Below are 25,298 nucleotides of genomic sequence, written 5' to 3'. Positions count from 1 at the left end.
AACTCTAGATAGCTAGCTAATGTTAGATCTGCCTGCCATCGACGTTAAACTGAACTCTAGATAGCTAGCTAACGTTAGATCTGCCTGCCATCGACGTTAAACTGAACTCTAGATAGCTAGCTAACGTTAGATCTGCCTCCCATCGACGTTAAACTGAACTCAAGATAGCTAGCTAACGTTAGATCTGCCTGCCATCGACGTTAAACTGAACTCTAGATAGCAAGGAGTTCCTGCAAGAGGCGAAGGACATCCAACAACGGGAACCTTCTTGAAGACAGAGCAGATCACTGACATCACCTCCACCTCAGCTCCACCACCACCTCCTCCACCAACTCCACCTCCTCCACCACCTCCATCTCCTCCACCACCACCACCTCCTCCACCACCACCACCTCCTCCACCACCACCACCACCTCCTCCACCACCACCACCTTCACCTCCTCCACCACCACCACCTTCACCACCTCCACCACCTCAGCTCCTCCACCTCAGCTCCTCCACCACCTCCATCTCAGCTCCACCACCACCTCCATCTCAGCTCCTCCACCGCCTCCATCTCAGCTCCTCCACCACCTCCACCACCACCTCCACCTCAGCTCCTCCTCCACCTCAGCTCCTCCAACACCTCCACCTCAGCTCCTCCAACACCTCCACCTCAGCTCCTCCAACACCTCCACCTCAGCTCCACCACCACCTCCTCCACCACCACCACCACCTCCACCTCAGCTCCTCCACCACCTCCACCTCAGCTCCTCCAACACCTCCTCCTCCACCACCACCACCTCCACCTCAGCTCCTCCACCACCTCCACCTCAGCTCCTCCAACACCTCCACCTCAGCTCCACCACCACCTCCACCTCCTCCACCACCACCACCACCTCCACCTCAGCTCCTCCACCACCGCCACCTCAGCTCCACCACCACCACCTCCACCACCACCTCCACCTCAGCTCCACCACCACCTCCACCTCAGCTCCACCACCACCTCCACCTCAGCTCCACCACCTCCACCACCACCTCCACCACCTCCATCTCAGCTCCTCCACCACCTCCACCTTAGCTCCTCCACCACCTCCATCTCAGCTCCACCACCACCTCCACCTCAGCTCCTCCACCACCTCCACCTCAGCTCCACCACCACAGCTCCTCCACCACCACCACCACCTCCACCTCAGCTCCACCACCACCTCCACCACCACCTCCACCACCTCCATCTCAGCTCCTCCATCTCAGCTCCTCCACCACCTCCACCTCAGCTCCTCCACCACCTCCATCTCAGCTCCACCACGGTGATCCACCTCAGCTCCTCCACCACCTCCACCTCAGCTCCACCACCACCTCCACCTCAGCTCCTCCACCACCTCCACCTCAGCTCCTCCACCACCTGCACCACCACCTCCACCTCAGCTCCTCCACCACCACCACCACCTCCACCACCTCCACCTCAGCTCCTCCACCACCTCCACCTCCTCAGCTCCTCCACCACCTCCACTTCCTCAGAGCGTCCATCCATGACGTAGGAGGACAACAGAACATTCTGAATGGACATTATTAAAACAGAGCTTTATCTTTATTAAAACAGAACTTTATTGCCCAATCGGGACTTTTATAGATTGTTAAAATAAATAATTGTGTAGAACACACTTACAGTCTGCTGCTCTTTTTTTAATTTGTATTTATTTAAAGAAGATAAAGGATTCTACTAGACCGGTGGTTCGCCCCCCCCCCCCCCCCGTGAAATTTTATATCATTGTGTTTAACAGCACCCTGTTACAGTTAGTAACATAACGCTGTTGACATATTGTGACAGCTTTTAATAATGTGGAAGAAGATGAACTAGTCCAAGGCTCTCCAACCCTGTTCCTGTAGAGATACCTTCCTGTAGGTTTTAACTTCAACCCTGTTCCTGGAGAGATACCGTCCTGTAGGTTTTAACTCCAACCCTGTTCCTGGAGAGATACCCTCCTGCAGGTTTTCACTCCAACCCTGTTCCTGGAGAGATACTGTCCTGTAGGTTTTAACTCCAACCCTGTTCCTGGAGAGGTACTGTCTTGAAGGTTTTCACTCCAACCTTAAATAATTTCCTGGTTAATAAGTTAATCAGGGTTAGTTACAACTGAGGTTGATACAAACTGTAGTCCGATACAAACATCAAATATATTATTATTAGGTAGTGTCATCCTAGTCCCCTGCACACCCTCCACATACAACCCCTCCACAGACAACCCCTCCACATACAACCCCTCCACATACAACCCCTCCACAGACAACCCCTCCACAGACAAGCCCTCCACATACAAGCCCTCCACAGACAACCACTCCAAAGACAACCCCTCCACAGACAACCCCTCCACAGACAACCACTCCACAGACAACCCCTTCCAAAGACAACCACTCCACAGACAACCCCTACATACAGTGTTGTGGACTGGCTGTAGGGTAAAAACCTCACTCCAGGCATCATCCTCCCCCCTACAAAATCAAACAACATCTATATAATAAAAGACCAATTGTAATTCAGCCTGAAATATACATTTATAATACTGAGTTTATCAACAAGTGAATGATTTAATCTTCTAATCCCCTCCCTCCCACCAAACCCCTTGTCTTCTCTCCTCGACTGACTGCAATGCATTACTGTTAGTGTTCAGTTACAAAATATATTTATACCACAGCATTGTTGAATTCTAGAATGGGCATTATTAAAACCAGTTCGGAAAGAAAACAGCACGTAGAAATAAGTTTAACCATTTATTAAGCAATGGATAATGCAAGTCTTTGCAATATAGGCTCTGCTCCTTCAGGGCAGCTCACTGCCCAAGCAAAGCGTCCATATAAAATAGCCTACAGGCAGTGAGTGCGGAAAGCTATACCAATGCCCCCGGCAGGAACACAGAACCGAACAGGTGGAGGCTGGGGTGGTGGTGGGAGCAAGAAGCCAGTGCACAGTAACAGTAACAGTAGTAGCAGTAACAGTAACAGTAGTAGTAGTAGTAGTAGTAACAGTAACAGTAACAGCAGTAGCAGTAACAGTAACTGTAACAGCAGTAGCAGAGGCAGTAACAGCAGAGTAACAGTAACTGTAACAGCAGTAGCAGTAACAGTAACTGTAACAGCAGTAACAGTAGCAGTAACAGCAGAGTAACAGTAACAGTAACAGTAACAGCAGTAACAGTAACTGTAACAGCAGTAGCAGTAACAGCAGTAGCAGTAGCAGTAACAGTAACAGTAACAGTAGCAGTAACAGTAACAGCAGTAACAGTAACAGTAACAGCAGTAACAGTAACAGTAACAGTAACAGCAGTAGCAGTAGCAGTAACAGTAACAGTAACAGCAGTAACAGTAACAGTAACAGCAGTAACAGCAGTAACAGTAGTAACAGCAGTAGCAGTAACAGCAGTAACAGTAACAGTAACAGTAACAGCAGTAACAGTAGCAGTAACAGTAGCAGTAACAGTAGCAGTAGCAGTAACAGTAGCAGTAACAGTAACAGCAGTAACAGTAACAGTAACAGTAACAGTAACAGCAGTAGCAGTAACAGTAACAGTAACAGCAGTAGCAGTAGCAGTAGCAGTAACAGTAACAGTAACAGCAGTAACAGTAACAGCAGTAACAGTAACAGTAACAGTAACAGCAGTAGCAGTGACAGTAACAGTAACAGTAACAGCAGTAACAGTAACAGTAACAGCAGTAACAGTAGCAGTAACAGTAACAGCAGTAACAGTAACAGTAACAGTAACAGCAGTAACAGTAACAGTAACAGTAACAGCAGTAACAGTAACAGTAACAGTAGCAGTAACAGTAGCAGTAACAGTAACATCAGTAACAGTAACAGTAACATCAGTAACAGTAACAGCAGTAACAGCAGTAACAGTAACAGTAACATCAGTAACAGCAGTAACAGTAACAGTAACAGCAGTAGCAGTAACAGTAACAGTAACATCAGTAACAGTAGTAACAGTAACAGCAGTAACAGTAACAGTAACAACAGTAACAGTAGTAACAGCAGTAGCAGTAACAGCAGTAACAGTAACAGTAACAGTAACAGCAGCAGTAACAGTAACAGTAACAGCAGCAGTAACAGTAACAGTAACAGCAGTAACAGCAGTAGCAGTAACAGCAGTAACAGTAGCAGTAACAGCAGTAGCAGTAACAGCAGTAACAGCAGCAGTAACAGTAGCAGTAACAGTAGCAGTAACAGCAGTAGCAGTAACAGTAGTAGTAGCAGCAGTAGCAGTAACAGCAGTAGCAGTAACAGTAATATTAGCAGCAAGCAGCAATAACAGTGTCACTGAAGGTCATTTAACATTGTTGTTGTTAATTGGACCATTTTCCTGTCCTGCTAAGCATTCGAAATGTAACGAGTACTTTTGGGTGTCAGGGAAAATGTAAAAAGTACATTATTTTCTTTAGGAATGTAGTGAAGTAAAAGTTGTCAAAAATATAAATAGTAAAGTACAGATACCTCAAAAAACTACTTAAGTAGTACTTTAAAGTATTTTTACTTAAGTACTTTACACCACTGGGTATTTCACCCAATAGATATGTGAGTTTATCAAAATTGGGTTTATTTTTGAATTCTTTGTGGGTCTGTGTAATCTGAGGGAAATATGTGTCTCTAATATGGTCATACATTTGGCAGGAGGTTAGGAAAGTGCAGCTCAGTTTCCACCTCGTTTTGTGGGCAGTGTGCACAGTAGCAGCAAGCTACTGTCTTCTCCTGAGAGCCAGGTCTGCCTACGGCTGCCTTTCTCAATAGCAAGGCTATGCTCACTGAGTCTGTACTTAGTCAAAGATTTCCTTAAGTTTGGGTCAGTCACGGTGGTCAGGTATTCTGCTACTGTGTACTCTCTGTTTAGGGCCAAATAGCATTCTAGCTTGCTGGGTTTTTTGTGTGTGTGTTTTCTATCTCTCTGCCCCTCTCTCCCTCCCTCTCTCTCCCCCTCTCTCTCTCTCCCTCTCTCTCCCTCCCTCTCTCTCCCCCTCTCTCTCCCTCCCTCTCTCTCCCCCTCTCTCTCTCCCTCTCAGCTATTCTTCTTGGCTGAGTATTTATAGAAAATCCCACTGTCACATATACTTTTACAGAAAGCATGAACTGGCGTAGCCCCAGAGAAATGATTTAGTTTAGAGGTGTTGACTAACGGTGAATAAACTGTAAGCTATCAAAAACAAAAGAGTCGCCCACTCCATATATAAACTCCCAGTAATTTATTGGGTAAACCACCAACATTTCGGCATCACCTTGAAGAAGACACAGTAAATAACTGGGGGGTTTTATATAGTGTGGTGCCACTTACGCACAGAGAGAGTATGTACATATGCTGTGCTCAGGACAAGTATAACAGGCATGTTTTCAAGGGGATAATTGATTTTGTGTTCATATTTATTTGCTGATTTACGTTGTGTTGCTAGTTTACTAAATCTCTTTGGAAGTGCATCCCAAATGGCACCCTAAAAATTCTGTAATTCTATAATTTCATATTTAGTGCACTACTTTTGACCAGCGCCTTATGGGTAGGTCTAGGCATTTTATTACATTTTTTTTTTACGACCCCACATTTCGATCATTCGAGATGCCGATATAGCACCTTCTCAACACCATGTGTGGATTAATTGTCATGTATTCGTACCACAATCATCTATCGTAATTATCCAATTAGTTGAAAAATTCTCAACCATGTGGTTTGACTTCAAATTAAATGTTTACCGACAATTATGCTCATCGGCAGCCTACACTTTAGCCTAACGCATCAAATTATTCGCTTATTTTAAGGACATTATCAACGTAAATATTTAACTTATTTGTGGTCTTTTATCAACATTATATGGGAATAATAGTCATTTTTTCTGCGAAAATGTAGTCTATTTCTGAACGAAGTAACCCTTTTCATTTCGCTATAGAAATACATCTAAAAACATAAATGCTGAGGATATGGCTTTCACAAGCGCCAACATCTCTCTGGAAAAAGTTGACAATCCCAAAATACGCGCTTTCATTAACACACATGTAAAGAATGGTAAAAACCATCTCCATAATAACAGACAAATCCACTGACACACAAGACCAATGTGTTCTTCTTATGCTGTAGGACAGCTAGGTGAAGACATTGTTCTGGCTGACACAGTGTGTTGACAGCTAGGTGAAGACATTGTTCTGGCTGACACAGTGTGTTGACAGCTAGGTGAAGACATTGTTCTGGCTGACACAGTGTGTTGACAGCTAGGTGAAGACATTGTTCTGGCTGACACAGTGTGTTGACAGCTAGGTGAAGACATTGTTCTGGCTGACACAGTGTGGAGGCAGAGAAACGTATCTCTCCAAATACTGCAATCTTTAGAGTTGGAGAAGTTGTTGGGTTGTTATTTCTAGTTATTTATGTTCTGAAAATAGTCTACATTTCCCCCTCCACATTTTCTGATATAAAAATGCCCATCCTACCCTCATGTTAAGAACAGATAACAAAATGCCCATCCTACCCATATGTTAAGAACAGACAACAAAATGCCCATCTTACCCATATGTTAAGAACAGACAACAAAATGCTCATCCTACCCATATGGAACAGGAAAAGGGGGCAGGAATAGGAACAGGAACAGGAACAGGAACAGGAGGAAAATAGACAATAGAAGTATCTTTCCCGCCTGTTCGTTCAGGAAGGCTAACTCCGGTTATTTCACTCCATGCATCACCCACTGTTTCAGGAGCGTGCGGTCTCTTGCTACGCGACATGTGCTATTCAGCACAAACTCTGTATGCCATGGGCTTCCAAACCTTGATCCTGCAGCTACCAAGTGAAATCTCTTGTAGATTCACTATAATTGAAGACTAACTCTGTAAGCCGCCCCGGCACGATCAATGAACTAACAGTATCGTCTAGGCCTATATACGTTCTCTCCCAGGCTGATGGACAAGAAAGTTTGGAGCGTAGCATCAGGTAGCCAGTCCATGCAGTATGCATGGCCTCTCAGGGCTCTATTGTTCCTCCATCAGGCCCTAATGACCTGGTACTCAGAGCTCTATTGTCCCTCTAACCACTCTGACATCAATGCAATCAAAAATCCCCATCCAACACTTATCATTAAAACAGTATAGTGCTTTTAAAACTCACCTCACTGTGACAATCCATTTTCACATTTTTTGAAATGTTGGAATATAGGCTAGACCAATTAAAGACCAGCTTACATCTGTTTTTTTTTGTTTTTGTTTTTTTAATGTTCTGCAGTGCAATGGGCTCCCGAGTGGCACAGCGGTCTAAGGCACTGTATCTCAGTGCTAGAGGCGTCGCTACAGACACCCTGGTTCGAATCCAGGCTGTATCACAACTTTTATTTTTTTTATTTATTTAACCTTTATTTAACCAGGAAGGGCTCATTGAGATTTAAAAATCTCTTTTTCAAGAGCGTCCTGGCCAAGATAGGCAGCGCCAAGTCATTACAAAAATTACAGACAAACAACATGAAAAACTACAAGTAATCTAGTAAAAACCATAGAATTAACAAAGAATATAAAATCAAAAACAGCAAATTAAAAACATTGACATGTCAGGGAATCAGTCTCAAGATCATTCATCAGTGATTTAAAAGTTACTCAGCCATAAATAAATAGGTTATTAGTAGGTTAAAATGTACTAGTCACAGACAAACGACTTGACATGCTACCATCTTGGAATAGTCAACAGGTGTGATTGGGAGTCCCTTAGGGCGGGGCACAATTTGCCCAGCGTCGTCCGGGTTACGGGAGGGTTTGGCCGGGGTAGAACGTTATTGTAAAATAAGAATTTGTTCTTAACTGACTTGCCTAGTTAAATAAAGGTTAAATAAATTATAAAAATATTATGTAATATATATATTGTATAAAGAACAGCACAATCATTATTTTAATTCAATTTTTTCTCAGCCTTGGGCTCATATTTAGGCCTATCTGTGTGCATTATCCCTAATATCTATATGGATGTTTTGAATGAATCATCACCTCTTCCATTTCGTTGTGTTTGGCTTTAACACAAACAACAACCATGTTTTACACTCAGTTTCAACCTGTTCTTGAACTTCTTTCTTCAAATGGATTGTCACAGTGAGGTGAGTTTTAAAAGCACTATACTGTTTTAATGATAAGTGTTGGATGGGGATTTTTGATTGCATTGATGTCAGAGTGGTTAGAGGGGCAATAGAGCTCTGAGTACCAAGGCCATTAGGACCTGATGGAGGGACAATAGAGCTCTGAGTACCAGGCCATTAGGACCTGATGGAGGGACAATAGAGCTCTGAGTACCAGGCCATTAGGACCTGATGGAGGGACAATAGAGCTCTGAGTACCAGACCATTAGGACCTGATAGAGGGACAATAGAGCTCTGAGTACCAGGCCATTAGGACCTGATAGAGGGACAATAGAGCTCTGAGTACCAGGCCATTAGGGCCTGATGGAGGGACAATAGATCCCTGAGTACCAGGCCATTAGGGCCTGATGGAGGGACACTAGAGCCCTGAGTACCAGGCCATTAGGGCCTGATGGAGGGACACTAGAGCCCTGAGTACCAGGCCATTAGGACCTGATGGAGGGACACTAGAGCCCTGAGTACCAGGCCATTAGGACCTGATGGAGGGACAATAGAGCCCTGAGTACCAGGCCATTAGGACCTGATGGAGGGACAATAGAGCTCTGACTACCAGGCCAATAGGACCTGATGGAGGGACAATAGAGCCCTGAGTACCAGGCCATTAGGGCCTGATGGAGGGACACTAGAGCCCTGAGTACCAGGCCATTAGGGCCTGATGGAGGGGACACTAGAGCCCTGAGTACCAGGCCATTAGGACCTGATGGAGGGACAATAGAGCCCTGAGTACCAGGCCATTAGGACCTGATAGAGGGACAATAGAGCTCTGAGTACCAGGCCAATAGGACCTGATGGAGGGACAATAGAGCCCTGAGTACCAGGCCATTAGGACCTGATGGAGGGACAATAGATCCCTGAGTACCAGGCCATTAGGGCCTGATGGAGGGACACTAGAGCCCTGAGTACGAGGCCATTAGGACCTGATGGAGGGACAATAGAGTTCTGAGTACCAGGCCATTAGGGCCTGATGGAGGGACAATAGAGCCCTGAGTACCAGGCCATTAGGACCTGATGGAGGGACAATAGAACTCTGAGTACCAGGTCATCTCCTCTCCTCCGGTACGCTCCCCCCTCCCCCCTCCTGCCTCAGGCTTTCCTCTCCTCTCCTCCGGTTCGCTCCTCCCTCCTGCCTCAGGCTTTCCTCTCCTCTCCTCCGGTCCGCTCCCCCCTCCTGCCTCAGGCTTTCCTCTCCTCTCCTCTGGTCCGCTCCGCCCTCCTGCCTCAGGCTTTCCATTCCTACCCTCTCCACCGTTACTCCTCTCTTCCTCTACCTTGTCTTTCTGTTGTAATATAGTCTGTACATTTTGTCTCTGCTCTTTCTGTTCGCTTATAAAACTTCTCTCTTCTCCACCCCTCTCCTCTCTAAAGCTCCTTCCCCTCCTCTCCTTTCCATTCCTCTTCTTTCTCCTCCTCCTCCTTCATCCCTCCTTCTCTCATCTACCTCAGCACCCTTTCCTTTTCCTCTATTCAACACTCCCCCCCACTCCCTCTCTCTTCCTATTTTCCTCTGTGTCAGAGTGGTGGAGTCTGGCTCTGTGTCAGAGTGGTGGAGTCTGGCTCTGTGTCAGAGTGGTGGAGTCTGGCTCTGTGTCAGAGTGGTGGAGTCTGGCTCTGTGTCAGAGTGGTGGAGTCTGGCTCTGTGTCAGAGTGGTGGAGTCTGGAGTCTGGCTCTGTGTCAGAGTGGTGGAGTCTGGCTCTGTGTCAGAGCGGTGGAGTCTGGCTCTGTGTTAGAGTGGTGGAGTCTGGCTCTGTGTTAGAATGGTGGAGTCTGGCTCTGTGTCAGAGTGGTGGAGTCTGGAGTCTGGCTCTGTGTCAGAGTGATGGAGTCAGGAGTCTGGCTCTGTGTCAGAGTGGTGGAGTCTGGCTCTGTGTCAGAGTGGTGGAGTCTGGAGTCTGGCTCTGTGTCAGAGTGGTGGAGTCTGGCTCTGTGTCAGAGTGGTGGAGTCTGGCTCTGTGTCAGAGCGGTGGAGTCTGGCTCTGTGTTAGAGTGGTGGAGTCTGGCTCTGTGTCAGAGTGATGGAGTCAGGAGTCTGGCTCTGTGTCAGAGTGGTGGAGTCTGGCTCTGTGTCAGAGCGGTGGAGTCTGGCTCTGTGTCAGAGTGATGGAGTCAGGAGTCTGGCTCTGTGTCAGAGTGGTGGAGTCTGGCTCTGTGTCAGAGTGGTGGAGTCTGGAGTCTGGCTCTGTGTCAGAGTGGTGGAGTCTGGCTCTGTGTCAGAGCGGTGGAGTCTGGCTCTGTGTTAGAGTGGTGGAGTCTGGCTCTGTGTTAGAGTGGTGGAGTCTGGCTCTGTGTCAGAGTGGTGGAGTCTGGAGTCTGGCTCTGTGTCAGAGTGATGGAGTCAGGTGTCTGGCTCTGTGTCAGAGTGGTGGAGTCTGGCTCTGTGTCAGAGTGGTGGAGTCTGGAGTCTGGCTCTGTGTCAGAGTGGTGGAGTCTGGCTCTGTGTCAGAGCGGTGGAGTCTGGCTCTGTGTCAGAGCGGTGGAGTCTGGCTCTGTGTTAGAGTGGTGGAGTCTGGCTCTGTGTCAGAGTGATGGAGTCAGGAGTCTGGCTCTGTGTCAGAGTGGTGGAGTCTGGCTCTGTGTCAGAGTGGTGGAGTCTGGAGTCTGGCTCTGTGTCAGAGCGGTGGAGTCTGGCTCTGTGTTAGAGTGGTGGAGTCTGGCTCTGTGTTAGAGTGGTGGAGTCTGGCTCTGTGTCAGAGTGGTGGAGTCTGGAGTCTGGCTCTGTGTCAGAGTGATGGAGTCAGGAGTCTGGCTCTGTGTCAGAGTGGTGGAGTCTGGCTCTGTGTCAGAGTGGTGGAGTCTGGAGTCTGGCTCTGTGTCAGAGTGGTGGAGTCTGGCTCTGTGTCAGAGCGGTGGAGTCTGGCTCTGTGTTAGAGTGGTGGAGTCTGGCTCTGTGTTAGAGTGGTGGAGTCTGGCTCTGTGTCAGAGTGGTGGAGTCAGGAGTCTGGCTCTGTGTCAGAGTGATGGAGTCTGGCTCTGTGTCAGAGTGGTGGAGTCTGGCTCTGTATCAGAGTGGTGGAGTCAGGAGTCTGGCTCTGTGTCAGAGCGGTGGAGTCAGGAAGGCAGCTCAGTCAGAAACAATCACAGAGCAGGAGAGGAGAAGATGTACAAGGGGAGAAGAAGGGAGGAGAGAGGAGTTGTGATGGGAGGAGGAGAGAGAGGAGGAGGAGAGAGAGGAGGAGCAGAGAGAGGAGGAGGAGGAGAGAGGAGGAGGAGAGAGGAGGAGGAGAGAGGAGGAGGAGGAGAGAGGAGGAGGAGGAGAGAGGAGGAGTTGTGATGGGAGGAGGAGAGAGGAGGAGTTGTGATGGGAGGAGGAGAGAGGAGGAGTTGTGAGAGGAGGAGTTGTGATGGGAGGAGTTGAGAGAGGAGGAGAGAGGAGGAGGAGAGAGGAGGAGTTGTGATGGGAGGAGGAGAGAGGAGGAGAGAGGAGGAGTTGTGAGAGGAGGAGGAGAGAGGAGGAGTTGTGATGGGAGGAGGAGAGAGGAGGAGTTGTGAGGGGAGGAGAGAGGAGGAGTTGAGATGGGATAACAGGGAACAGGTGACATTAAGGCCCTGCCATTGTAGACAATAGCTCCCTCTGCAGTATGAAAGACTGTTGTTCAGAAGTAGTGTGTGTGTGTGTGTGTGTGTGTGTGTGTGGCTATCCCAGTGGAGGCTGGTGAGGGGAGGACTGCTCATTATAATGTCTGGAATGGTTCCATATGGTACCATTCATTAACTCCATTCCAGACATTATAATGAGCAGTCCTCCCCTCACCAGCCTCCACTGGTCTATCCATGCAGAGCCCTAACTCACACTCACACTCTCTCTCTCTCTCTCTCTCTCTCTCTCTCTCTCTCTCTCTCTCTCTCTCTCTCAGAGTTGGACCCTGGTATTGGTGTAACGGTGTATGCCAGCCTGGTGGGGGCGCTGTTACTCTCTGTAGTGCTGGTGCTGTGTGTCGGGGTGTTGGCATACCGACGCAACTGTCGTCATCTCCACGGTGATATCACTGACTCCTCCTCCGCCCTCACCGCCGCCTTCCACCCCGGCAACTACAAACCACCCAGACAGGGTGAGTCACTGGTATTATTCTTCTTCTCCTCCTCCTATTCCTCCTCTTCCTCCTCCCCCTCTCCTCCTCTTCCTCCTCCTCTTCCTCTTCTCCTCCTATTCCTCCTCCCTCCTCTTCCTCTCCCTCTTCCTCCTCCTCTTCCTCTTCCTCCTCCTCTTCCTCCTCCTCCCTCTTCTCCTCCTCCTCTCCCTCTTCCTCCTCCTCCTCCCTCTTCCCTCTTCCTCCTCCCTCTTCCTCCTCTCCTCCTCCCTCTTCCTCCTCCCTCTTCCTCCTCCCTCTTCCTCCTCTTCCTCCTCCTCCGGGTCTGTAGTGACGCCTCACTCACTGCGATGCTGTGCCTTAGACCGCTGCACCACTTGCAATACAGAACATACACATACAAACGGCAGCATACATATCACCCCTGTCCAGACCCATCACAACGCCACCCCTGTCCAGACCCATCACAACGCCACCCCTGTCCAGACCCATCACAACGCCACCCCTGTCCAGACCCATCACAACATCACCCCTGTCCAGACCCATCACAGCATCACCCCTGTCCAGACCATCACAACATCACCCCTGCCCAGACCCATCACAACATCACCCCTGTCCAGACCATGACAACATCACCCCTGTCCAGACCCATCACAACATCACCCCTGTCCAGACCCATCACAACATCACCCCTGTCCACCTTCATATGCCATGTCTTGAAATATGCAGACAGACGGATTAAAAGTACATTTACATTGTAATACCTCAGACAGCCAACTTTCCAACTTCGCCCATAACTTTTGGACGTTATAACGTTATCCCAGAAGACATGGACTATCGAGTCATTGTTAGTTTTACACTGAAGACTCTGGCGTTGTGCTGTAGAATTAGTTCATATTGTCTCTTGTATAATAAATTAAATGCATTAGTTTATACTGGATTCAGCATACATTTTCCGTTAACTGTAATCTCTTTAATTACGTCCCAACATTCATACATACGCCCATATCACATGGCCTCAAACGGCACCATTTTGTTTCTCTAAATTTCCCACACGCTTTCAGCATTTAGATAATAAAGCGTTTAACATTTTCCGTTAACTGTAATCTCTTTAGCTACGTCCCAACATTCCCTCCATCATGTACCAATATCAGTTATTTTTAAATCTTGGTTTTCAATAGTTGAAATTTTTTTCCGAACAGGTTCTGTAACGTCCGTCGTTAGAAGAAGGGGACCAAAGCGCAGAGTGGGTTGGGTTCATCATATTTTAATAAACGTGAACCAGCAAAACAATAACCAAAACACAACGAACGAACAGTATTGCAGGCTACTCACAACTATGCAAAATCAACTTCCCCCAAAAGACAGGTGGAAAAAGGGCTACCTAAGTATGGCTCCCAATCAGCGACAACGAAATGCAGCTGTCCCTGATTGAGAGCCATACCAGGCCAACACAAAGAAATACACAACATAGAAAAAACATAGAAATACAAAAACATAGAACAATACTCAAAAACCCCGACAACACAAAACAAACACACCCCTGCCACGTCCTGACCAAACTACAATAACAAATAACCCCTTATACTGGTCAGGACGTGACAGGTTGTCAGTTGGATTGGCTCTCTGCAAGGTTTTATATATCTCATCTATCATATGAACATCCTTTTCTGACTCAAATAGGATTCCCTCAAGATTGAGCTCTGATGTGCAAAAGATTTCATATAAACATTTCTTGATATGAAACTTTTAAATTGCATGTATTTGAAAATATCTACATTGTTTAGTCCAAAATTGCTTTTTAATTCTGTCATGGAAATAAATGAATTTATCAAGTCATTTTCCGTTTCTATGCCTTTAGTTTTCCATTTGGACCAATTTATCAGTGAATTCTGAAAAGCTTCCATAGGGTTGTTTTTAAGGAGTGATATCCAAGGATTGTTCGATAGGGTTGTGTTTTTAAGGAGTGATATCCAAGGATTGTTCCACAGGGTTATTGTCTTCATTATCCCAGTATACTAGCTACCACCAGCCAGAGGGTTATTGGCTTCATTATCCCAGTATACTGGCTACCACCAGCCAGAGGGTTATTGGCTTCATTATCCCAGTATACTGGCTACCGCCACCCAGAGGGTTATTGTCTTCATTATCCCAGTATACTAGTTATCACCAGCCAGAGGGTTATTGGCTTCATTATCCCAGTGTATTAGCTACCACCAGCCAGAGGGTTATTGGCTTCATTATCCCAGTATACTAGCTACCACCAGCCACAGGGTTATTGGCTTCATTATCCCAGTATACTAGCTACCGCCAGCCAGAGGGTTATTGGCTTCATTATCCCAGTATACTGGCTACCACCAGCCGGAGGGTTATTGGCTTCATTATGCCAGTATACTAGCTACCACCAGCCAGAGGGTTATTGGCTTCATTATCCCAGTATACTAGCTACCGCCAGCCAGAGGGTTATTGTCTTCATTATCCCAGTATACTAGCTATCACCAGCCAGAGGGTTATTGGCTTCATTATCCCAGTATGCTAGCTACCACCAGCCACAGGGTTATTGGCTTCATTATCCCAGTATACTAGCTACCACCAGCCACAGGGTTATTGGCTTCATTATCCCAGTATACTGGCTACCACCAGCCAGAGGGTTATTGGCTTCATTATCCCAGTATACTGGCTACCACCAGCCGGAGGGTTATTGGCTTCATTATCCCAGTATACTAGCTACCACCAGCCAGAGGGTTATTGGCTTCATTATCCCAGTATACAGGCTACCACCAGCCAGAGGGTTATTTGGCCTCATTATCCCAGTATACTGGCTACCACCAGGCAGAGAGTTATTGGCTTCATTATCCCAGTATACTAGCTACCGCCACCCAGAGGGTTATTGGCTTCATTATCCCAGTGTACTAGCTACCACCAGCCAGAGGGTTATTGGCTTCATTATCCCAGTATACAGGCTTCCACCAGCCGCATGGTTATTGTCTTCATTATCCCAGTATACTAGCTACCACCAGCCACAGGGTTATTGGCTTCATTATCCCAGTATACTAGCTACCACCAGCCAGAGGGTTATTGGCTTCATTATACCAGAGTACTAGCTACCACCAGCCAGAGGGTTATTGGCTTCATTATCCCAGTATACTGGCTACCACCAGCCACAGGGTTATTGGCTTCATTATCCCAGTATACTAGCTACCACCAGCCAGAGGGTTATTGGCTTCATTATACCAGAGTACTAGCTACCACCAGCCAGAGGGTTATTGGCTTCATTATCCCAGTATACTAGCTACCACCAGCAAAAGGGTTATTGGCTTCATTATCCCAGTATACAAGCTACCACCAGCAAGAGGGTTATTGGCTTCATTATCCCAGTATACTGGCTACCACCAGCCAGAGGGTTATTGGCTTCATTATCCCAGTATACTAGCTACCGCCAGCCAGAGGGTTATTGGCTTCATTATCCCAGTATACTGGCTACCGCCAGCCACAGGGTTATTGGCTTCATTATCCCAGTATACTGGCTACCACCAGGCAGAGGGTTATTGGCTTCATTATCCTAGTATACTAGCTACCACCAGCCACAGGGTTATTGGCTTCATTATCCCAGTATACTAGCTACCACCAGCCACAGGGTTATTGGCTTCATTATCCCAGTATACTGGCTACCACCAGCCAGAGGGTTATTGGCTTCATTATCCCAGTATACTGGCTACCACCAGCCAGAGGGTTATTGTCTTCATTATCCCAGTGTACTAGCTACCACCAGCCACAGGGTTATTGGCTTCATTATCCCAGTATACTAGCTACCACCAGGCAGAAGGTTATTGGCTTCATTATCCCAGTATACTGGCTACCACCAGCCACAGGGTTATTGGCTTCATTATCCCAGTATACTGGCTACCAACAGCCAGAGGGTTATTGGCTTCATTATCCCAGTATACTGGCTACCACCAGCCAGAGGGTTATTGGCTTCATTATGCCAGTGTACTAGCTACCACCAGCCACAGGGTTATTGGCTTCATTATCCAGTATACTAGCTACCACCAGCCAGAGGGTTATTTGCACAGCGGTCTAAGGCGTCACTACAGACCCTGGTTTGATTCCAGGCTGTATCACAGCGGTCTAAGGCTCTGCATCTCAGTGCTTGAGGCGTCACTACAGACACCCTGGTTTGATTCCTGGCTGTATCACAGCGGTCTAAGGCTCTGCATCTCAGTGCTTGAGGCGTCACTACAGACCCTGGTTTGATTCCAGGCTGTATCACAGCGGTCTAAGGCACTGCATCTCAGTGCTAGAGGCGTCACTACAGACACCCTGGTTTGATTCCAGGCTGTATCACAACCGGCTGTGATTGGGAGTCCCATTGGGCGGGCGCACAATTGGCCCAGCGTCGTCCGGGTTCGACCGGTGTAGGCCGTCATTGTAAAAAATAATTTGTTCTTAACTTACTTGCCTGGTTAAATAAAGGCTACATTTTTTTTTAACGGATCAATAAAGCATGTATTGTAACCACTTTGCTCCCAAAAATCACAATCTTGCCGATGCAACTATTAAACAACTCCCCCCCTCTCTCTCTCTCTCCTCCTCCTCCTGCAGACAACCCTCACCTCCTCCACCCCTCTGCGCCCCCGGACCTGACGGCCACAGCAGGTACCTTCAGGGATCCTCTCTTCTCCCTGCGGCAGGGTGCCGACGACGGTCTTCACAAGATCCCCATGACAACCTCTCCCCTGCTGGACCCCTTTCCCAGCCTCAAGATCAAGGTGTGTGTGTGTGTGTGTGTGTGTGTGTGTGTGTGTGTGTGTGTGTGTGTGTGTGTGTGTGTGTGTGTGTGTGTGTCAATCAAATGTATTGATAAAGCCATTTTAATATCAGTGTCTGTCAAAGCTTTACAGTTACCTGGTCTGGACCCCAAGTAGAAGCAGAGTCATATTGGTGTATGGTATAATAGTTATATTGGTGTATGGTATAGTAGTTATATTGGTGTATGGTATAGTAGTTATATTGGTGTATGGTATAATAGTTATATTGGTGTATGGTATAGTAGTTATATTGGTGTATGGTATTGTAGTTATATTGGTGTATGGTATAATAGACCATATTGGTGTATGGTATAGTAGTTATATTGGTGTATGGTATAGTAGTTATATTGGTGTATGGTATAGTAGTTATATTGGTGTATGGTATAGTAGTCATATTGGTGTATGGTATAGTAGTTATATCGGTGTATGGTATAGAAGTTATATTGGTGTATGGTATAGTAGTCATATTGGTGTATGGTATAGTAGTTATATCGGTGTATGGTATAGTAGTTATATCGGTGTATGGTATAGTAGTTATATTGGTGTATGGTATAGTAGTTATATTGGTGTATGGTATAGTAGTTATATTGGTGTATGGTATAATAGTTATATTGGTGTATGGTATAGTAGTTATATTGGTGTATGGTATTGTAGTTATATTGGTGTATGGTATAGTAGTTATATTGGTGTATGGTATAGTAGTTATATTGGTGTATGGTATAGTAGTTATATTGGTGTATGGTATAGTAGTCATATTGGTGTATGGTATAGTAGTTATATTGGTGTATGGTATAGTAGTCATATTGGTGTATGGTATAGTAGTTATATCGGTGTATGGTATAGAAGTTATATTGGTGTATGGTATAGTAGTCATATTGGTGTATGGTATAGTAGTTATATCGGTGTATGGTATAGTAGTTATATTGGTGTATGGTATAGTAGTTATATTGGTGTATGGTATAGTAGTTATATTGGTGTATGGTATAGTAGTTATATTGGTGTATGGTATAGTAGTTATATTGGTGTATGGTATAGTAGTTATATTGGTGTATGGTATAGTAGTTATATTGGTGTATGGAACAGTAGTTATATTGGTGTACGGTATAATAGACCATATTGGTGTATGGTATAGTAGTTATATCGGTGTATGGTATAGTAGTTATATTGGTCTATGGTATAATAGACCATATTGGTGTATGGTATAGTAGTTATATTGGTGTATGGTATAGTAGTTATATTGGTGTATGGTATAGTAGTTATATTGGTGTATGGTATAGTAGTTATATTGGTGTATGGAACAGTAGTTATATTGGTGTATGGTATAGTAGTCATATTGGTGTATGGTATAGTAGTTATATCGGTGTATGGTATAGTAGTTATATTGGTGTATGGTATAATAGTTATATTGGTGTATGGTATAGTAGTTATATTGGTGTATGGTATAGTAGTTATATTGGTGTATGGTATAATAGACCATATTGGTGTATGGTGTAGTAGTTATATCGGTGTATGGTATAGTAGTTATATTGGTGTATGGTATAGTAGTTATATTGGTGTATGGTATAGTAGTTATATTGGTGTATGGTATAGTAGTTATATTGGTGTATGGTATAATAGTCATATTGGTGTATGGTATAGTAGTTATATTGGTGTATGGTATAGTAGTTATATTGGTGTATGGTATAGTAGTCATATTGGTGTATGGTATAGTAGTTATATCGGTGTATGGTATAGTATTTATATTGGTCTATGGTATAATAGACCATATTGGTGTATGGTATAGTAGTTATATTGGTGTATGGTATAGTAGTTATATTGGTGTATGGTATAATAGTTATATTGGTGTATGGTATAGTAGTTATATTGGTGTATGGTATAGTAGTTATATTGGTGTATGGTATAGTAGTTATATTGGTGTATGGTATAATAGACCATATTGGTGTATGGTATAGTAGCCATATTGGTGTATGGTATAGTAGCTATATCAGTGTATGGTATAGTAGTTATATTGGTGTATGGTATAGTAGTTATATTGGTGTATGGTATAGTAGTTATATTGGTGTATGGTATAATAGACCATATTGGTGTATGGTATTTGTTCGGTTTATATTTATACAAAGGAAACAAAGATAGTTCTGGAAAATAATTAGCCAACATTAGTACGCTAGCTCTTCATTATGGTTTGACTATTTTATTTTAAAGTTAATAATTCTCTAAGTTAACCTTAAAGCCAGTAGATAGCGATTGCACTGACGTCATCCACGTATTGTTATATGATTCTCCTGATGGCGCATGAAGCCGGAAGTATTTGACATTTCAAGCACGCCATATTGCTGAATGGCACAACAACAACAACAAAAAAAGGTAACTATCAAAGGATCATGGTCGATGTAGTCCTTTTCATCCGACCTGAGAGCCAACCTTAGTGTCTATGGAGCCTCCTCTTGGTCTGCGTCATTACGTGGTTCTGTGTGACGAGAAATGTAGTAGTTAGAATGGATCAGTATTTAATTAAATATTTAGATTTTTTTCTTTTTTTAAATAATTCATTGTGGTGATTGATCATAATAAACCCAACATTAGAGCCCAAAACATCCTTCTAAAAAAAGTTTTGTTTGGCCGTTCTGGCGATCGTAATTTACATAGGTTTTCTAGAGCAGACGAAGGCTTTTGGCACAGCTAGTAGTAACCGACCTGCGGAGCTTTAACTTAACGCTCCAGACCGGACACTGGGGGGCCTGTGACTTAACGCTCCAGACCGGACACTGGGGGGCCTGTGACTTAACGCTCCAGACCGGACACTGGGGGGGCCTGTGACTTAACGCTCCAGACCGGACACTGGCGGGCCTGTGACTTAACGCTCCAGACCGGACACTGGGGGGGCCTGTGACTTAACGCTCCAGACCGGACACTGGCGGGCCTGTGACTTAACGCTCCAGACCGGACACTGGGGGGGCCTGTGACTTAACGCTCCAGACCGGACACTGGGGGGGCCTGTGACTTAACGCTCCAGACCGGACACTTGGGGGGGCCTGTGACTTAACGCTCCAGACCGGACACTGGGGGGGCCTGTGACTTAACGCTCCAGACCGGACACTGGCGGGCCTGTGACTTAACGCTCCAGACCGGACACTGGGGGGGCCTGTGACTTAACGCTCCAGACCGGACACTGGGGGGGCCTGTGACTTAACGCTCCAGACCGGACACTGGGGGGGCCTGTGACTTAACGCTCCAGACCGGACACTGGGGGGGCCTGTGACTTAACGCTCCAGACCGGACACTGGGAGGCCTGTGACTTAACGCTCCAGACCAGACACTGGGGGGGCCTGTGACTTAACGCTCCAGACCGGACACTGGGGGGCCTGGTGACTTAACGCTCCAGACCGGACACTGGGGGGGCCTGTGATTTAACGCTCCAGACCGGACACTGGGGGGGCCTGGTGACTTAACGCTCCAGACCGGACACTGGGGGGGCCTGGTGACTTAACGCTCCAGACCGGACACTGGGGGGGGCCTGTGACTTAACGCTCCAGACCGGACACTGGCGGGCCTGTGACTTAACGCTCCAGACCGGACACTGGGGGGACCTGGTGACTTAACGCTCCAGACCGGACACTGGGGGGGCCTGTGACTTAACGCTCCAGACCGGACACTGGGGGGGCCTGTGACTTAACGCTCCAGACCGGACACTGGGGGGGGCCTGTGACTTAACTCTCCAGACCGGACACTGGGGGAGCCTGGTGACTTAACGCTCCAGACCGGACACTGGGGGGGCCTGTGACTCAACGCTCCAGACCGGACACTGGGGGGGCCTGGTGACTTAACGCTCCAGACCGGACACTGGGGGGGCCTGGTGACTTAACGCTCCAGACCGGACACTGGGGGGCCTGGTATTAACACATGAACAAATTAATGATCTGTGAAGACTCAACAAACCCGAATGGTAACACACAGTAACACTTTACTGACAGTCGACAGATATGAAGCCTGATATTTACATAAGCATGTTAAATCATTTAGAGTGTTTTGAAATAGAAAATCAGCTTAATGAATAGACCCTTGGACTAAAATACGGTTCAGTGGACATTCAGTCGGTAGAGCATAGTGCTTGTAACGCCGGGATAGTGGGTTCGATTCCCGGGACTACCCTACGTAAAATAAACGTATGCATGACTGTAAGTGGCTTTCGTAAAAGCGTCTGATAAAGCGTCTGATAGATGGCATATTATTATATATATATATATATATATGTTTGTTTTCCTAAAATAAAGATATGTTTGTTTTCCTAAAATAAAGATATGTTTGTTTTCCTAAAATAAAGATGTACAACTCGTCTACCCTGTCGTCCCTGGAGCTACCAGCAGAGGGCCGCGACGACCCTGAGCTCCTCGGCCTGAAACGCGTTGGCATGGGCGGCACCACGGGCAGTACTGTGGCATGGGACAGGTAAGATATACACCTGTATGCATGCGTGCACGCACACACAGTAACATACGCACCACACACACAATGTCCTCTCAAACACGCATGCAGACACACACACACAGTGATGTAAAGTACTTCAGTAAAAATACTTTAAAGTACTACTTAAGTAGTTTTTTTTAGGGTATCTGTACTTTACTTTACTATTTATATTTTTGACTACTTTTACTTCACTACATTTCATAAGAAAATAATGTCCGTTTTTTTCCTTGACACCCAAAAGTACTAGTTATATTTTGAATAGTAATAACATGTTAATAACACAGTAATAACACTGAATACCTAGAATAATATACAGTAATAACATGTTAATAACACAGTAATAACACTGAATACCTAGAATAATATACAGTAATAACACTGTCTCACTGCTCCATGGTAACCTAGAATAATATACAGTAATAACACTGTCTCACTGCTCCACGGTAACCTAGAATAATATATAGTAATAACACTGTCTCACTGCTCCACGGTAACCTAGAATAATATATAGTAATAACACTGTCTCACTGCTCCACGGTAACCTAGAATAATATATAGTAATAACACTGTCTCACTGCTCCACGGTAACCTAGAATAATATATAGTAATAACACTGTCTAACTGCTCCACGGTAACCTAGAATAATATATAGTAATAACACTGTCTCACTGCTCCACGGTAACCTAGAATAATATATAGTAATAACACTGTCTCACTGCTCCACGGTAACCTAGAATAATATATAGTAATAACACTGTCTCACTGCTCCACGGTAACCTAGAATAATATATAGTAATAACACTGTCTCACTGCTCCACGGTAACCTAGAATAATATATAGTAATAACACTGTCTCACTGCTCCACGGTAACCTAGAATAATATAGTAATAACACTGTCTCACTGCTCCACGGTAACCTAGAATAATATATAGTAATAACACTGTCTCACTGCTCCACGGTAACCTAGAATAATATATAGTAATAACACTGTCTCACTGCTCCACGGTAACCTAGAATAATATATAGTAATAACACTGTCTCACTGCTCCACGGTAACCTAGAATAATATATAGTAATAACACTGTTTCACTGCTCCACGGTAACCTAGAATAATATATAGTAATAACACTGTCTCACTGCTCCACGGTAACCTAGAATAATATATAGTAATAACACTGTCTCACTGCTCTATGGTAACCTAGAATAATATATAGTAATAACACTGTCTCACTGCTCCACGGTAACCTAGAATAATATATAGTAATAACACTGTCTCACTGCTCCACGGTAACCTAGAATAATATATAGTAATAACACTGTCTCACTGCTCCACGGTAACCTAGAATAATATATAGTAATAACACTGTCTCACTGCTCCACGGTAACCTAGAATAATATATAGTAATAACACTGTCTCACTGCTCCACGGTAACCTAGAATAATATATAGTAATAACACTGTCTCACTGCTCCACGGTAACCTAGAATAATATATAGTAATAACACTGTCTCACTGCTCCACCGGTAACCTAGAATAATATATAGTAATAACACTGTCTCACTGCTCCACGGTAAACCTAGAATAATATATAGTAATAACACTGTCTCACTGCTCCACGGTAACCTAGAATAATATATAGTAATAACACTGTCTCACTGCTCTATGGTAACCTAGAATAATATATAGTAATAACACTGTCTCACTGCTCCATGGTAACCTAGAATAATATATAGTAATAACACTGTCTCACTGCTCCACGGTAACCTAGAATAATATAGTAAATAACACTGTCTCACTGCTCCACGGTAACCTAGAATATATATAGTAATAACACTGTCTCACTGCTCCAACGGTAACCTAGAATAATATATAGTAATAACACTGTCTCACTGCTCCACGGTAACCTAGAATAATATATAGTAATAACACTGTCTCACTGCTCCACGGTAACCTAGAATAATATATAGTAATAACACTGTCCTCACTGCTCCACGGTAACCTAGAATAATATATAGTAATAACACTGTCTCACTGCTCCACGGTAACCTAGAATAATATATAGTAATAACACTGTCTCACTGCTCCACGGTAACCTAGAATAATATATAGTAATAACACTGTCTCACTGCTCCACGGTAACCTAGAATAATATATAGTAATAACACTGTCTCACTGCTCCACGGTAAACCTAGAATAATATATAGTAATAACACTGTCTCACTGCTCCACGGTAACCTAGAATAATATATAGTAATAACACTGTCTCACTGCTCCACGGTAACCTAGAATAATATATAGTAATAACACTGTCTCACTGCTCCACGGTAACCTAGAATAATATATAGTAATAACACTGTCTCACTGCTCCATGGTAACCTAGAATAATATATAGTAATAACACTGTCTCACTGCTCCATGGTAACCTAGAATAATATATAGTAATAACACTGTCTCACTGCTCCATGGTAACCTAGAATAATATATAGTAATAACACTGTCTCACTGCTCCATGGTAACCTAGAATAATATATAGTAATAACACTGTCTCACTGCTCCATGGTAACCTAGAATAATATACAGTAATAACACTGTCTCACTGCTCCATGGTAACCTAGATTAATATATAGTAATAACACTGTCTCACTGCTCCACTGTCTCACTGCTCCATCCCCAACACAGTTAATACACACACCATCCCCCAACACAGACAACACACACACCAGTAACACACCATCCCCCAACACTGTCAATACACACACCATCCCCCAACACAGTTAATACACACACCAGTAACACACCATCCCCCAACACAGTTAATACACACACCATCCCCCAACACAGTCAACACACACACCAGTAACACACCATCCCCCAACGCAGTCAATACACACACCATCCCCCAACACAGTTAATACACACCCCATCCCCAACACAGACAACACACACACCAGTAACACACCATCCCCCAACACAGTCAATACACACACCATCCCCCAACACAGTTAATACACACACCATCCCCCAACACAGTTAATACACACACCATCCCCCAACACAGTTAATACACACACCAGTAACACACCATCCCCCAACACAGTCAATACACACACCATCCCCCAACACAGTTAATACACACACCATCCCCCAACACAGTTAATACACACACCATCCCCCAACACAGTTAATACACACACCAGTAACACCCCATCCCCCAACACAGTCAACACACACACCATCCCAACACAGTTAACACACACACCATCCCCCAACACAGTTAATACACACACCATCCCCCAACACAGTTAATACACACACCATCCCCAACACAGTTAATACACACACCAGTAACACACCATCCCCCAACACAGTTAATACACACACCAGTAACACACCATCCCCAACACAGTCAATACACACACCATCCCCCAACACAGTCAATACACACACCATCCCCCAACACAGTTTAATAACAACACACCATCCCCCAACACAGTTAATACACACACCATCCCCCCAACACAGTTAACACACACACCAGTACACCCCATCCCCCAACACAGTCATCACACACCATCCCCAACACAGTTAATACCACACCATCCCCCCAACACAGTTAATACACACACCATCCCCCAACACAGTCAACACACACACCAGTAACACACCATCCCCACACAGTCAACACCACAAGCACCATCCCCAACACAGTTAACACACACACCATCCCCCAACACAGTCAACACACACACCATCCCCCAACACAGTTAACACACACACCATCCGCCAACACAGTTAATACACACACCATCCCCCAACACAGACAACACACACACCATCCCCCAACACAGACAACACACACACCATCCCCCAACACAGACAACA

The sequence above is a fragment of the Salmo trutta genome, chromosome 10 (genome assembly GCF_901001165.1).
Source record: "Salmo trutta chromosome 10, fSalTru1.1, whole genome shotgun sequence".
Taxonomy (NCBI): Eukaryota; Metazoa; Chordata; class Actinopteri; order Salmoniformes; family Salmonidae; genus Salmo; species Salmo trutta.
This window is presented reverse-complemented; position numbering follows the sequence as displayed.